Consider the following 11,302-nt stretch of genomic DNA (forward strand, 5'->3'; position numbering starts at 1 on the left):
GCTATCTCCACCACGAGTTTCCTTACCCATTTACCAAGTCCAGCATCCCACATGTACCCTGTAATTTCCAGTGGGGGTGTGAGCCCAGGAACTGGAAATTCAGGGGAAAGGAGTTCCTCTGGCAGGTGGATCTGGAGCTCATAAATTCCTGCCCAATCGTCAGCAACAAGGACTGGTGGTACTTGAAGGAGAAAGCCGTCCTGTACATGAACAAAAACTCGCAGCCAGGAGATTTTCCCGCCTTACCGAAGTGGAGTTTAGACCACCAAAAAAGAAGGAGAAGAGGCCCAGCTCTTCTGACACTCACTAGCTTGCTAGCAGAACATATTTTTATTTGTTTCAGATACCCTACCGGCCAAATCTATTACGAGAGAACGTCATAAACCATCCAGCTAGGAATGAGGAAGAACAGCATCCAAAAATGCTTAGAGTCCTCTACCTTATACCAAGGATATGGTCCGTCTGTTAGCAACAGCGACAGCTGCTGGAAGAGTTATATCCTAGGGCTTCACGCCAGCCGCATCAGCAGCTCACCGTAAGGAGTTATTGCCCACGCCGTGTGCACCTCAGTGCAGCGTCGCTGTCTGCCGCTCCCAGGTGCCATGCCACGTTTAACCTAACCTAACCTAACCTAACCTAACCTGTATGTCGTCCCTCAGGCAGGTATCATCGTCCGAGCCGTCGCCTCCATATGCGGACGCCCGACGTCCCAGAGGTACCGTTGTCTTAAGAAAATACTCCGAGTATCAAGGTTGAATCCTAACGTTGACCATCCTCGGCTCCTCCTGCTCCGCCGCCTAACATGACTCTTGGACTTCATCGTGTAGGCGCATCTCTAGCAACCCCTAGAAGTGACACTTTTATACTTGAGTTTTATGTTTATTTGACATTATAGTAGAGAAGCTTTAGTCACAGTACTGTGACCATGGCTTCACTGTTATAGTGTCAAATAAATATTTAACTTATATTATAGTCATACTCCTTTATGACAATTATGTCGAAATATAGAATACTTGACTTCTGTTTTCTACATCGATAATAAACAGTATTATTATTATAATTACTGCATCATGAAGGGTTTGCCAACAAAAAAGTAATAGGTCATCTTGGTAAGAAATTTAACAAGTAGAGCCTGGAAACCTAGATGGCGCTGTAAAATGCTTGAAGCTTTTGCTAGACCAATATGAGGTCGCAAGCATCAAGAAACCGCTGATTTCAAGATAGCTGATTGCGAATTGCGGATAAAAATGCGACGCAGTCACGTACCTTCTTTAAGCAAACAGACCCAACAAGGTATAAAGAGGCCACGAGTTGAGGAGCAGGTCAGAGTTCAACAGTTCGAGAGTTGCTGCCAGCACATGAGCCTCGAGTGTCCACCAACCAACAGCAGAAAATTATGTGACTGAAAGAATGTATTCAATTATGCTTATATGTATACTAAGAAGGACTTGCATTCTTGCTTGTGTGTAACCTCTGGATTGTTAGTCTATCATGACTTACTTGTACCTATGACTGAATGCCACGTATAGTATGCCATGTAATGTAATCTGAGCGCTCGAGTTGAGCAATAAGAAACTGGCTTCTGTTCATGATTCGTGGCGAAGTGAGGCTATTTGTTCTAGTAATTTGAATATCTAGTAAGCCTCATCTCTGTTCTACGCTAACTGAAATTATGACCTTGTGTCTGTGTTCTTCAACATGTTCATGTAAACTCGGAAAAAATCAATAAAATTATACCAAGGTATCAACCCAGAAGCTTGTTCCTTCATTTCTACCTCCATAGCCTGATACCCTAGTCGTTCTGTACTGTCTCCAACCACAGAGACCTGATAAACCTCAGCTAGACCCTGTCTCCGACTTATTAAAAATGTCAGTAGACCTGAAAGCTTGGTCAGAACTTCTGCTGCATAGAGACAAAATTCTTGATCGCGCACTAATGTGCTGTGAAAAATAATGTTTTAGTAATGCAAGCAGGTTCGTTCCTTTGTCAGGTCCATTAGTTAATGAAGTCGTCACAAACTGAAACCTACTATACCAAAAGGTACCACGATAACACAATCTATAGTCCCATTGCGTTTCACTTTTTAGAGTTTTTAAAATCTAGTATAATTCTGCCGTGTGTCTCTCGCTAACTCAAAAAACCGGCATTGTCATGGTACTCATTTTGCCAATTTTCTATTACAAACGAAAACAAAAACTAAACTGTGTATGTAGTGTGACAGCGGAAAAATTTCAATTCCACGTATCCGTGAAAACACCTTTGAAATTATAAAACAGTCGTACAAAGAAATACACACAATGTACATATATATAACTGAGGCTACAATGCGATTTTATGAACGCCTCATGTCAATGCTTCTTCATAGCTCTATAGATGGCTATTGTTTTCGCCTACAGCCGTTTGCGCTTCGCAGTTGAATGCGGTCAAAAGCGCTGCCAGGTGTCAGGGGTCTCCTTAAGGGGAGTTGGAATGCCGGAAAATGGAAAAAATTCACATTTTCAGTTTTTAACCTTATAACTTAATTTGAAATTTTCTGCTTAAAATGGTGCAAAATTTGTTAAGAAATTCCAATTGGAAGTATTTTTATTTAATTTTTCAAAATTACATGTGCGCCCAGCAAAGTTACCCATCTTGTGATTTGTACACATTTAAATCTTCGCATTTCCGAAAACATTACATTTAGAAGGCTGTGGATTTCACTCTTCAGTTGTAGAATCTTTGATCCTTCCATAGGTACCATTGTTTTTACGACTAGCTGTGTTTATTGTTCAGTTTTTGATCTGTGAGTGTTTGTTTTGAGCCTCGAGTTTAGTTTGTCGCTCATTTGGAGTTTGTTATCTGTCTTGTTTTGACTTTCAGTGGTGAGTGCGTAGTTTCTACGATGCCTAGGAGTGCATCATTATTTAAAAAGCGAAAGTTTCGCGGTAATAGATTTACAAATAACGTTTGTTCAAGTGATTCTGCTTCAGCACCTGTTGATGCTGGTGAAAGTTCTGACGTTTGTACAGCTGAGATGTGTGAAGGAGACACGCCCACCAGTGCATCAAAAAAGAAGTTATCAAACTGTGCAAGTGAAATTACAGATGAAGCTTCTAATGAACAATATGTTTTAGTCGACTTTCCTGTTTTTACTGAGTTTATGAAGAAATGTTTGTGTTGTAATCTTTGTGGAGGTTCTTTTGATATGAACATAACAAACTCTATAGGACTTTCCTGCAAAATTGCTATAGTTTGTGCCAGTTGTGAAAATGAGACCTGTTTTTGGAGCTCTAAAACATGCAGTAGCAATTTGTTTGAGAGTAATATCAGGCTAATGTATGCAATGAGAGCAATTGGTAAAGGACATACTGCTGCTCAAACATTTTGTGCCATAATGAATCTTCCACCTCCACCTGCTAAAATTGACAATTACACTGAAGTGATAGGAGATGCTGTTCAGTCTGTAGCAGATTTATCAATGAAAGCTGCTGCCAGTGAAGCAAAATATATAAATGAAGGAAACCCAGATATCCCTGTTGCTTTTGATGGAACCTGGCAGAAAAGGGGTCACACATCCAAAAATGCTGTTGCTACTGTTACTAGTGTGGACAGCGGTAAAGTTTTGGACTATGAAGTGCTCACTAAACATTGTTACCATTGTGCATCTGGTAAGAAAGAAGCAGCTCACATATGTAGCAAGAATTATGAAGGTACGAGTGGAGGCATGGAGGCTGCCGCTGCTGTGAAAATGTTTAGCAGATCAGAAAAAGAACGGGGAGTATTTTACACAAAATTCCTTGGAGATGGGGACTCCAAGGCATACAAAAGTGTTACAGAATCCATGCCATATGTCAATAAGACAATAACTAAACTAGAATGTGTCGGTCATGTTCAGAAACGAATGGGCACTCGTCTAAGGAAACTGAAACAGAATCTGAAGGACAAAATTTTGTCAGATGGTAAAACCATTAGAGGTCGCCTGTCAGATAAAATTATAAATGAATTACAACAATACTATGGTATGGCAATAAGAAATAATGCAAATAATTTGCAGGAAATGAGACAAGCTGTATGGGCCACATATTTACATCGATCATCAACTGATGATAATCCTCAACATTTTGCTTGTCCAGATGGTCCTCAGTCATGGTGCAATTATAGAAAATCTCAAGCTACTGGGGATCCTTATCACCATAAAAATTATATTCCATTGGCTGTTATGGAAGTAATTAAACCAATATATAGAGACTTGGGGCATCCTGATCTTCTGCGAAAATGTCTTCATGGTTGTACCCAGAATCAAAACGAGTCGTTCAACAACCTCATTTGGACTCGTGTACCTAAGAATGTATTTGTTGGGATAAAAACATTGAAATGGGGAGTCAGTGATGCTGTTATTTCATTCAATGATGGTCATATGGGTAGGCTAAAGGTCATGGCAAGGCTCGGCATTGCTCCTGGTATCAACACCATCAGAGGTCTTCAGCTTCTGGACAGCGTGCGAGTAAGGAAGGCTCAGTATGCAGCTGAATTTAATACAAAAAAAGCAAGGGCAGCAAGGAGAAGAAAGCTTCTAGGTGAAGAAGAAGAACTAGAAGATGACCCTGATTACTCTGCTGGACACTTTTGATAATAGAATAAAAGGTATTTGTGAATTTTCATAATAAATTACTTTAATCGCATTTTCTGGCATTTGACATTTTTAGTGTTACATGTACCTTTATCTCATAAACCACTCAACCAACAACATTCAAATTTTCAGAAATGCTGCAAAACAGTTCAAAGAGGCCACTGAACTAGAATCATGACAAGAACTGGCTTATTCTCTGAACTAGGGAAGTTTATGTTATACTTTTTCCAATAAAAAATGGCTTAATGGTAAAAAATTCATAAATACTATACCAACAAAAAGAAAACATTGGTTCTAGTTCAGTGGGCTCACAATATATGCTGAAAACCTCTGCCAGAATTTCAAAGTTCTGAAGATAATAGTTCCAAAGAAAAAGGTACACAAAGTTAGCAAATTTAACATTGGCGAGATAGGGCATTCCAACTCCCCTTAAGTTGACTTGACTGTACGAGAGTCTTAGTAGTAAAGAATAGCTGTATTAAAACTTCATGCATGATGCGAAATTTTTTCACGCATGTCAGTGTTTATGGCATCATATATCTTGAACTCTTTGCCGTACAATGATACACTTGCGTAGGTACCTTCAGCGGCATATGTGGATACTATCTGCGAAATTTCTTGCGAATACTGTTAGTAGCACAGAGAAAATAAATTTAAACGCTACACATGATGCGGCAGTTTTTCTCGCCTCTCATTGTTTATGGCTTCGTATCTCCTGTACTATGATACGTAGGCGGTTCTTACCCCTAAAGCGACTGTTGCTTGATAGTAAGGGATATGTGTAGCAAGTTTGGGTGAATCGGTCCAATGGTTTACGAGATGTGGAAGATACAGACATACATACATCCATTTTTATAATATGTATGGATTTAAAATAGAGGTCTTGTAGTTACTGGGCACATATACATGATGTTACAAAAAGGTACGGCCAAACTTTCAGGAAACATTCCTCACGCACAAATAAAGAAAAGATGTTATGTGGACATGTGTCCGGAAACGCTTAATTTCCATGTTAGAGCTCATTTTAGTTTCGTTTCACCTACGCTCAATGGAGCACGTTATCATGATTTCATACGGGATACTCTACCTGTGCTGCTAGAACATGAGCCTTTACAAGTACGACACAACATGTGGTTCATGCACGATGGAGCTCCTGCACATTTCAGTCGAAGTGTTCGTACGCTTCTCAACAACAGATTCGGTGACCGATGGATTGGTAGAGGCGGACCAATTCCATGGCCACCACGCTCTCCTGACCTCAACCCTCTTGACTTTCATTTATGGGGGCATTTGAAAGCTCTTGTCTACGCAACCCCGGTACCAAATGTAGAGACTATTCGTGCTCGTATTTTGGACGACTGTGATACAATACGCCATTCTCCAGGGATGCATCATCGCATCAGGGATTCCATGCGACGGAGGGTGGATGCATGTATGCTCGCTAACGGAGGACATTTTGAACATTTCTTGTAACAAAGTGTTTGAAGTCACGCTGGTACGTTCTGTTGCTGTGTGTTGCCATTACATGATTAATGTGATTTGAAGAGAAGTAATAAAATGAGCTCCAACATGGAAAATAAGCGTTTCCGGACACATGTCCAAATAACATATTTTCTTTCTTTGTGTGTGAGGAATGTTTCCTGAAAGTTTGGCCGTACCTTTTTGTAACACCCTGTATGCTGCTGCATAAGCATCAAATAAAGGGTTTCGCAACATTTGTTTCGCTCAAACCCACCTTTTTCGCTCTAGTTCAGTTCCACACGGTTTCAGCCTATAGAGGTCGACTTGTTTATTTTCTTCTATGCTAGGCTCTGCCACCCATTACTATCGTTCCCAATTTTACTCCCCGAGTGTGTATAACCTACGAATCGTGGTCCGTTTTCTGCATAGCAAGAGCTGATAGGATCGTGATCTTAAAAAAGATTTAGTGCTGACATTTTCTTGCCCCAGTCCATTATCTATACTTCGGAATCTTTGAAACAATACTGACCTTTGCTACCAGAAAAGAAATTACACTATCTGATAAAAAAAAAGTGAAGCACCCACAAGACGAGAATAAAAACCAAACGAAACTTCATGATTAAAGGGTATGTGATGTTTATTTTCGTGATTACTAAATAGAATCAATTTTACCAAGAACTTGGCACTATAAGCCGACTTATCAGTATAGCGTTGTACCCCTCTGACCTGGTTGCATGTATTTATTCAGTAGGGAAGCCGTTGCATGCTCTCCTGGGGCAAACTAGCCCTCAACTGTTGCGCAACTGGTGCTCCATATCGAGCTGGTCCCACACATGTTCTATCGGAGACAGGTCTGAGAATCTTGCTGGCCGAGAGGATACCTCAACATCACGTAGACAGATCAAAGAAACATGAGTCATGTTTGTACGAACATTGTATTGTTGAAAAATGATACCACAATATTGTCTAATGAGAGATAACACACGAGGACGCAGGATGTCCCTGATGTAAAATTGTGCCATAAGAGTTCCCTCAATCACTACCAGTTGTGACCTGCAGTCATATCCGTTGGCTCCTCACACCATGACACGTCAGGAGTAACATCGCTGTGCCTCTCCAAAAGATTTGAAAATGGGCCTGCTGTACTCGCCGACGATAGTCATCCAGGGTAGTGCAGAACCATGACTCATCGCTCAACACAATTCGACGCCAATCATCAGTAGTCCATGCTTCACGGTCACGGCACCACTCCAAATACAAGCGTTTGTGTTGTAGTGTTATCAGCAGCCTACGCATGGGATGTTAATTCCCTAGTCTGATTACTCCTAGTCTCCAACCAATGGGGTTGATTTGGGGAGGGGACCAAACAGCGAGGTCATCAGTCATATCGGATTAGGGAAGGAAATTGGCCGCGCCCTTTTAAAGGAACCATCCCGGCATTTGCTTGAAATGATTTAGGAAAATCACGCAAAACCTAAATCAGGATGGCCGGACACAAGTTTGAACTGCCGTCCTACTGAATGCGAGCCCAATGTGCTAACCGCAGCGCCACCTCGATCGGCTCCAACCACTGGTGTGGGATGATACACAGTGTGTTGTAGGCAGTAAGACAAGTGCAGCGAGAAATTCTGCTATGACGCTGCGGAGCCTTCGGGCACTACGTCTACAGACGTCCTAACTACGAAAGCAAATTGAACGTAATGCCTCCGAATTTTTGATGTGATAACCTTAAGGCTTTTTAATTAATACAAATGTTATTGACATTCTAAATCTTCATTCTTCATGTCTACATATTTTCAGCTCTCTGCCCCTAGGGAGCTCCAAACTGTAACGTATAACATGGCGATATGTGACGTAACTATGACACTGCGTGAGAAACAGCGTGCTGTAATCGAGTTTAGACTTCGAAGAATTCGTCCACACGTGAAGCATCCTCTTCTTCAACACAACAATGACACACGACAAACAAGAGCTGCGACATCTGATATTATCAGATGCGAGGGGTTCACTGTCATCGATCATTTCCCATACTTTCCTGACTTGGTCCCATCCGATTTTCATCTGCTTCCAAAACTTAAAGAACACCTTCGAGGACTTCACTTTGATAACGATGAAGCGGTGCAAGCAGAAGTGAGATTGTGGCTCCGTCAACAAAGTTAAACATTCTATAGTGACGGTATCAACAAACTGGTCCCTCAATGGCAGAAATGTGTTCGGCATTGGGGTGATTATGTTGAGAAATAAAAATTTTGGCATGAAGAATAAAGATGTAGAATGGTATATTTGTTTCATTCGAGCCGGCCGGTGTGGCCGTGCGGTTCTAAGCGCGTCAGTTTGGAACCGCGTGACCGCTACGGTCGCAGGTTCGAATCCTGCCTCGGGCATGGATGTGTGTGATGTCCTTAGGTTAGTTAGGTTTAAGTAGTTCTAAGTTCTAGGGGACTGATGACCTCAGTAGTTAAGTCCCATAGTGCTCAGAGCCATTTGAACCATTTGTTTCATTCGAAAAGTTTGAAGACTTTTCACATAAAAACTTCGGAGGTATTATTTTTCAGCACGCCTTCGGTATTAATGGGCATGTATCTCCTGGATGTACAAATAAGGAAAAGGCTAACATCTATAGGCTGAAGATAAAACAATATGAAAAATACACGAAATTCTTGAAGACCTGACAGCAAATTCCTTAGTAATAAAGAATTTAATATGATTCTTCAACTTCTCCCGGCGTTGTCCTTTCCCATAAGGACTACATTGAGAAGATGCAGAGCCTGCTAAGTGACGAATCTTACACGAAGATCAACGCTGACCCCACAAAGCAGGTGGAGATCAAAACTAGGGCTCTTCTCAAGGACGCGGATTTACCAGAGGGTGTCGCCAAGAAATTGACACCTCAAGGACCTGTACCGCCAAGATTTTATGGACTCCCTAAAGTCCACAAAGAAGGGGTGCCGTTACGCCCAATTGTCGGCAACATTAGGGCACCTACATATTTGCTGGCCAAATACCTGGCAGAACTACTAAGCCCTTACGTGGGTAAATGCTCTCATCACGTTCGGAATTCTATGGATTTCGTAAAACGTCTCGAGAACATCAAGCTGAAAGACTCAGATATCCTGGTGAGTTTTGACGTTGTCTCGTTATTCACCAGGGTGCCTCTTCGAGAGTCAGTTGAGCTCATTGCACAGAAATTTGACGAGAAGACGACCGACCTTTTCAGGTACGTTCTGACCTCCACGTATTTTCTGTTTAATGGAGACTGCTATGAGCAAACAGAAGGGGTCGCAATGGGGAGCCCACTTTCGCCTGTGGTCGCGAATTTCTATATGGAGTATTTCGAGGAGGAAGCTTTGGCGTCATCCGAATGGAAACCTAATTGTTTTCTACGTTATGTTGATGACACGTTCGTGATATGGCCCCATGGAAGGGACAAGCTCCTAGACTTCCTTACACACCTGAACTCCATACATCCGAACATCAAATTCACTATGGAGACCGAAGCCGAAGGAAGTTTACCATTCCTGGACGTCACGGTCAAAAGAAGAGAGGATGGCACCCTGGGACACGGGGTGTACAGGAAGAAAACGCACACTGACCTGTATTTGCAAACGGATAGCTGCCACGACCCTTCGCAGAGAAATGGGGTACTAGAAACACTGGTGCACAGGGCGCGCACCATCTCGGACGCAGAGAGTCTGCCCCATGAGCTGGAACACCTCAAAACTGTATTTCGGAAAAACGGGTACTCGGAATGGCAGATCAGACGCGCTCTCCACCCCACCTCTACAGTACAGCGTGTGGAGATGAACGAAGTCACGGAGGAAGAGATAGCCACAGCCTATGTACCGTATACTGGCGCACTATTGGGGAAAATAGGACGAATATTGAGGAAACACCGAGTAGGAACTGTCTTTTGCCCGCCTAATAAAACACGAGCATTATTGGGAAGTGTCAAAGACGATCTCGGTTTGCGGAAGGCCGGCATATACCAGATTCCCTGTGAGTGTGGGAAGACTTACATTGGACAGACAGTGCGAACCATCGAAGATCGTTGCCGAGAACATCAGAGGCACACTCGACTTGTGTATCCCAACAAGTCGGCAGTCGCAGAGCACTGTTTGTCCGAAAATCACGAAATGGACTACCAACATACCAGGATCTTGGCACAGACATCTAAATACTGGGACAGCGTCGTTAGAGAGGCTATCGAAATTCGTACCAGGGACGGACTCATCAACAGAGATTGCAGCTATAACCTCAGCAAGGCATGGGAACCAGTACTGAGTCTAATTAAAAAAGAGGCTCAGCAAAGAAAACGAACGAGCGACTAGGGCGGACGAGGCAGTTACACCGACGCCACCACAGACGCCGACGCCAGCCTCTCAGCGACCGCCGACGCGCGGCCGCGGACGCGGACCACGGAGAGAACGCCTCGCGGGGGAAGGGGATTTAGGACGGCCGCCCGCCCTCAGGAGCTCAGTTCGTCAGCGCACCTGACGATGGCGACATGTCTGATCGCCGAAATATTGTGCCCGTTGGACACTATGGACCGGCAGTACATCCGTGGACTGTTCGAGCAAGAATTTATTATTTGCAGAGTGGCAGCTCAGATGAAATTTTTCCCACACGGGAAGGAGAACACTTTGATTTCTTTCAGATGTAAATGAAAGGCTTCAGATGACACATTTTGAGTCAAGCAGGGGACTGGTCCACTACCTTTTCAGACAGGGCCATATCCTAAATATCGGAATAGAAACGGTAAAAGGGCAGTTATCTGCAGTAACTGCGGTGAAATCGGTACACCGAATCATGTCCTATGGGAATGTCCCCTAGCTGTAGATATATCAATAAGTCCTAAGCATTAAGAGGTAGAACTGTTTATGAAATAATTACAGTGAAACAGGGCTTTGATACGTTAAATATTGAAGCTGACGTTGTCTCAGAAAACACAAGGCGTAACCGCAGCCGACAGCCACTACAGCAGAGACGAGTAAGGGCTGTACACGATCCCAGGGAATGAGAACGAAGTCCGACAGCTGTATGATCGCATCGTTCTAGAACAGAATGAGTGCAGGAGGTGGTCGCAAGTGTGTCCAAGAAGATGAAAAGCAATCAGCGAAACATAAGTGATATACACACAATCATCCATAAGTTTGAAAACAACGTGTTGGCTGATGAAAAGCTCTTGGGTTTCCAGCTGGGTGGCAGTATCACAAAACCGCGACGTTTCGACC

Source organism: Schistocerca nitens, chromosome 8 (assembly GCF_023898315.1).
Source record: "Schistocerca nitens isolate TAMUIC-IGC-003100 chromosome 8, iqSchNite1.1, whole genome shotgun sequence".
Lineage (NCBI taxonomy): Eukaryota > Metazoa > Arthropoda > Insecta > Orthoptera > Acrididae > Schistocerca > Schistocerca nitens.